The sequence below is a fragment of the Micromys minutus genome (assembly GCF_963924665.1).
Source record: "Micromys minutus genome assembly, chromosome: 32".
NCBI lineage: Eukaryota > Metazoa > Chordata > Mammalia > Rodentia > Muridae > Micromys > Micromys minutus.
The window spans coordinates 22,081,364-22,087,347 of NC_137967.1; the positions used below are offsets into that span (position 1 = coordinate 22,081,364).

The 5,984-nt window shown below is 40.4% G+C and overlaps 1 pseudogene across 1 annotated transcript; it reads left to right on the forward strand.

The window, feature by feature from the left end:
- Positions 1 to 304: 304 nt before the first annotated feature.
- Positions 305 to 1,905, forward strand: LOC308413661 (isoleucine--tRNA ligase, mitochondrial-like; annotated as a pseudogene). The gene has a single exon. The product of its transcript is annotated as an isoleucine--tRNA ligase, mitochondrial-like (transcript).
- The last annotated feature ends 4,079 nt before the right edge of the window (positions 1,906 to 5,984 follow it).

Genomic DNA, 5,984 nt, shown 5'->3' on the forward strand with positions numbered 1-5,984 from the left:
GATAACTGAAAAAAAAAAAAAAAGGTATCATTTGAAATGTAAGCAAATGAAATGATTAAGAAAAGAAGAAAAAAAAAAAAAAAAAAAGAAAGAAACTATAAGCCAAATAAACACAATTTTCCCTTAAATAGCTTCTGGTATGCAGTGTTTTATCAGAGAAACCATAAAATTAAAGTAGAACAACTGTCATCAAGAAATGCAGAAATAGGTCCCTCACCGCCTAGCTCTTCAAGGGGTTCCTACATTTAGATCCCGGGCAGCAGCCGCGGGCCCTGTGCGGAGGGGTCCACCCGGGTTGTACACCATGCTTTGGGGGCTGCGCCCTCGCAGGCCCGGGACAGCGGTGTTCGCCGTGGCTGGGAGCTTATGGGGACCAGCCCGTTTCCCCAGCCGCCTGGGGTGTCTGGGGATGACTAGGAGGCTCGTGGTACACTCAGTGGCCGGAGCGGACAGTCCCCAGAGCAGCCTGCCGCAGACCAGCTTCCCGATGAAGCTGCTGGGCCACCAGCAGTCCGACACGGAGCTGGAGATCCAGCAGAAATGTGGCTTTTCAGAGCTTTATTCCTGGCAAAGAGAAAGAAAAGTAAAGACAGAATTTTGCCTTCATGATGGACCCCCTCATGCAAATGGTGACCCTCATGTTGGGCATGCCTTAAACAAGATTTTGAAAGACATTGCCAATTGATTCCATATGATGAGAGGTTCCAAGGTACACTTTGTGCCTGGCTGGGATTGCCATGGCTTGCCCATTGAAGCGAAAGTGCTAACAGAGCTTGGTGTCAGTGCCCAGACTCTTTCAGCCATGGAGATCAGGGAGAAAGCCAGGTCATTTGCTCAAGCAGCCATTGAAAAGCAGAAATCGGCGTTTGTCCGCTGGGGAGTGATGGCAGATTGGAATAACTGCTGTTACACATTTGACCCAAAGTACGAAGCCAAACAGCTGAGAGTATTTTACCGAATGTATGAAAAGGGCTTGGTTTATCGATCTTACAAACCAGTGTATTGGTCTCCATCATCAAGGACTGCGTTGGCTGAGGCAGAGCTCGAGTACAATCCAGAGCATGTCAATCGGTCGATATATGTAAGATTCCCTCTCTTGAAACCTCCTCCTAAGTTGGAATCTCTGACAGATGCCTCATCCCCCGTAAGTGTTTTAGTCTGGACCACCCAGCCTTGGACAATTCCTGCTAATCAGGCTGTTTGTTATATGCCAGAGGCAAAGTATGCTGTTGTGAAATGTTCTGTTTCTGGGAGCTTCTACATCCTGGCTGAAGATCGCCTGTTGCTTCTGCCTTGGAAACAACATTTGATGTTATTGCAACATTTTCAGGTGTGGATCTGGAAGGTGGCACTTTTAGTCATCCTTTAATTCCTGATAAAGTGTCTCCTCTTTTACCTGCCACTCACGTGACTATGGCTAAAGGAACAGCGTTGGTTTACACAGCCCTAGCTCACGGTATGGAAGATTACAGCGTAGCATCTCAGCACAGCCTTTCTATGGAGTGCTTAGTGGATGAAGGTGGGATGTTCACGGAAGCTGCAGGCCCTGAACTTCAGAACAAGGCTGTACTTAAAGAGGGAACAGATGTGGTTATAAAGATGCTTCAGGCTACCAAGAGTGTGCTGAAAGAAGAGGACACTGTGCACAGCTACCCCTGTGACTGAAGAACCAAGAAACCTGTGCTAATTCGGGCCAGGAAGCAGTGGTTTGTAAACATCACAGAGGTCAAAGCTGCAGCTAAGGAGTCACTAAAGACAGTGAAGTTCATTCCTGGAGCAGCACTGAACAGCATGACGGACATGCAGATGCTCTCTGTCCTCGGTGTGCAGAGGTCATTGGTGCAAAGTAGCATTCTGATGTCAACAGTTATGAACAAGATGCTCCCCACAGTACTGACTGGCTGAGGGAACAAACTGCTAGAAAGTTCCCTAGAAAGAACCCTCCAAAGAAATCCAAGGCTTAGGTAGGGAGTAGAGGAGTAGATAGTAACAGGTGGGGTAAGAATCAGAAGATTAAAAAGAGTATTTCTTGTAACTACAGAAAGAATAATGTGTATATATACATACATACACATGGAAATATATATATATATATATATATATATATATATATATATATGCAGAAATACATGTATACAGGGCAGACACTGAATATGGTTACATTCAATGTGGCAGCAGAATGTTTTATATTTTATTAAAACTTTTTTTGACTCAGTATTTAAGTTCTATGTCTGAAAATAAAGGCATTCTGGAAACCTCCAAAAAAAAAAAAAAAAAAAAAAAAAAAGAAATACAGAAATAAAATCTCAAGTTCTTTGGCAAAATCATCAAAATGAAAAAAAAAAAAAAAAAAAAAAAGAAGAAAAAGAAAAAAAAATGAAAAGAAAAATCATCAAAATGACATGAATGAATAAGGACTATTCTATAGTAATTGAATATTTATGGTGTCAATTCAGTAATGAAAAAAACAAAGGCTAGCAGATTGAATAAATATAGGAGGAAGTATATATTTGTTGTATTTTGGCATAAAAGACAAATGTTACAATGGAATAATAAAAATGGTGATTTGTGCAAATGGAGTTAAAAAGCAAGGTGTTTCTATTATAATCTGACAAAACAGACTTGAAACCAAACTGAGAAAGGATAAACCTCACTTTCTGCTGATTGAGGGTATCTTCATTGGGAATACTGTACAATTTCAAATAGAGGTCACCTATTTTTACCCAGAAAATACTACTAGATGTAAAATCACAGGCTATCATGAGGCTTCATAATAGTCTCAACCTCAGCCATAGACTGGTCATCCTGATAGAAAATTAATATAATTATATGATATCATAGAGAAAATGAATTTAACAGATATCTATAGAACATTATATCCAAACACTCTAGAATATGCATTGTTAACAATAGTCCATTGAACTTCCTCTAATCAGTATCATATATTAGGACAAAAGAAAGTCTTAAAAACATGGGAAAACAACACAATTCCTCATAGTTGACCTGACAAAAATGAAAAACTCTAGCATGCAAACAAATTCATGGTGCTTAAACAAGTCATAATTTAATAATGAATGAGCTCAAAAAGTGGAAGCCTCAGTCCTTCTTAGAAAAAAATAATAAATGCATAGCACCCTCTCAGAGTGGAGGTACACCTATTATTAATAACTCAAGAGCTAAAAATATAGCCTTGTGGCAATTTTTGGTAGTTAAAAATCATTAGGTTTAACCTTTACACACCAAAAAACTTTGACTACGTACATGTTATGTTTTGTTTTAGATACATTTTATTAACTTTGTAAATAGTAAGATTTCAATGCATATTATCAAACCTTTAAAAAATCAAGTACTGACCACTTGGAACAGCAGAGGTCTCAGAGACTCAGGCCTGGTGATACTGCGCTGTGAGTAACCAAGTCAAGGAGAGGGCTAGGCAGAGCATGCAGAAAACAGGCCCCTGAAGCTCACAATGTGGCAGGACCCAGATCTGGCATAGGGACTTGGTTTCTGCTCAGAAAGCCCATGGGCGCGGAACAAACACTCAGGCCCTTTGCTACCTGGAGCAGCAGAGGTTTGGGGACACAGGCCTGGTGATACTGCACTGTGAGTAACGAGGGCATGGAGAGGGCTAGGCAGAATACATGGAAAACATACCCCTTTGGCCCACAGTAGGGCCAGACCTCTGGCATAGGGACTTAGGATCTGCCCAGAAAGCCTGTGGACACAGAACAAACACTTGGGCCCTTTGCCACCTAGAACAATAGAGATCTAGGAAAACAGCCCTAGTGATACTGTGCTATGGGTAACCAAAGCACAGAGAGGGCTAGGCAGAGCAAGCAGAAAATGCACCCCTCTGATCCACAGTGGGGCCAGACTTCTGGGATTGAGACTCGGGATCACCCTGGAAAGCCTGAGCTCACAGACTAGACACACAGGTCTACAGTCAGGCACAGGCCCTTTTCAGTGGGAGCTGGGGTTTGCCGGGGAAAGGCAGTAATTGAAGTTCAACTCTACAGACACTCTTACACCTGGAATAGAGGGGGAGCCTGGCACATAGACCCAGGAAGAGCACACAGGGAGTTCTCCAAGAGAAGAAAGTACTGTGCTCTCTGGAAAAGGGTCCGTTTTGGCCTAGAGAAAGAGCCAGGTCCCTGCCAGTAGTACTTAGGACCTGTGGACACAGAGCTGAGCTACCAGAACAGCCTCACAAGAGCTCCCAAAGCAGAGCCCACAAAGACAGAGCTGAGTCACTGCTACCAGAACTCACTGCTTGCCCATTAAAAGCTGAACACTTAGAAGCAGTTTTCTTCCTGAGCCCATGGGCCCTCAAGTCTAAGGGAGAGATGAATACCAATCACTGACAACAAGATCACATATAATCACAGACAACAAAATGGCAAGAAGAAAATGAAAGAACTTAAGCAATGGAAACTAAGACAACCTGGAAACATCAGAACCCAGCTCTCCCAACACAGAAAGAAGTGGATTGCCAAACACACCAGAAAAAAAAAAAAAAAAAAAAAAAGACTCAGACCTAAAATCATACCTCAAGAAGATGATGGTGATCTCTGAGAAGAGCATGAATAACTCCCTTAAACAAGTAGGAGGACAACATAAACAAATAGAAGCTTTTAAAGAAGAAACATGAAAATCACTCAAAGAACTCAAAGACCTACAGGAAAACACAACCAAAGAGATAAAGGAATTGAAAATGAAAATAGCAACAATAAAGAAAACACAAGAAGACACAACCTTGGAAGTGGAAAAACCTAAAAAATAAATCAGGAGTCACAGGTGCAAGCATCTGCAACAGACTACAAGAGTTGGAAGAGAGAATTTCAGGGTCTAAAAACAACATTGAAAACACAGACAACATATTTAGAGAAGATGCAAAACCAGAAAGCTCATAAGCCAAAATGTCCAGGAGATCCAGAACACAATGAGAAGACTAAACCTAAGGATAATAAGAATAGAAGAGGGAAAAGAACATCAACTAAGAGGCACAGTAAATATCTTCAACAAAATCATAGAAGACAACTTTCCTACCCTTAAGAATGAGATGACCATGAGCATAAAACAAGCCTACAGAACTCCAAATTGAGTGGACTAGAAAAGAAATTTTTCCAGACACATAACAGTCAAAACGCCAAGTGTTCAAAACAAAGAAAGAATATTAAAAGCAGTAAGGGAAAGAGGTCATGTAACATATAAAGGCAGACCAATCTGAATTACACCCAAGTTCTGAACCAAGACTATAAAAGCTAGAAGGTCCTGGACAGACATCTTACAGACATTAAGAGAACACATATGTCAGCCCAGGCTACAATACCCAGCAAAACTCTCTATAACCATAAATGGAGAGACCAAGATAATCCAGAACAAAAGTAAATTTACACAATATCTGACCACAAATCCAGCTCTGCAAAGAATAATAGATGGAAAACCAAACACAAGGAGGGAAACCACATCTTGGACAAAGCAAAACAAAAAATAACTAAACAAGAAAACCAAAAGAAAAAAAAACACACAAATACAATTCTACTTCTAAAAGAAAAAAATAGTAGAAAACAGCAACCACTATTCCTTCATATCTGTTAACATAAATGGATTCAATTCCCCAATAAAGAGACATAGACTGTTAGACTGGATACATAAACAGAATCCAGCATTTTGGTGCATAAAGGGAACTCATCTCAGAGACAAAGACAGACAATATCTGAGAGTAAAAGGTTGGGAAAAAAACTTCCAAGCAAACAGCCCCAAGAAACAATCTGGAGTAGCCATTCTAATATTGAATAAAGTTGATTTTCTACCAAAAGTTATCAAAAAAGATAAAGAAGGACAGTTTTTACTCATTATAGGGAAAGTTGTTCAGGAGAAAATCTCAATCCTTAACATATATACTCCAAATACAAGTACACCCATATTCAGAAAAGAAATCCTTCTAAAGCTTAAAACATACATTGCACAACATACAATAATCG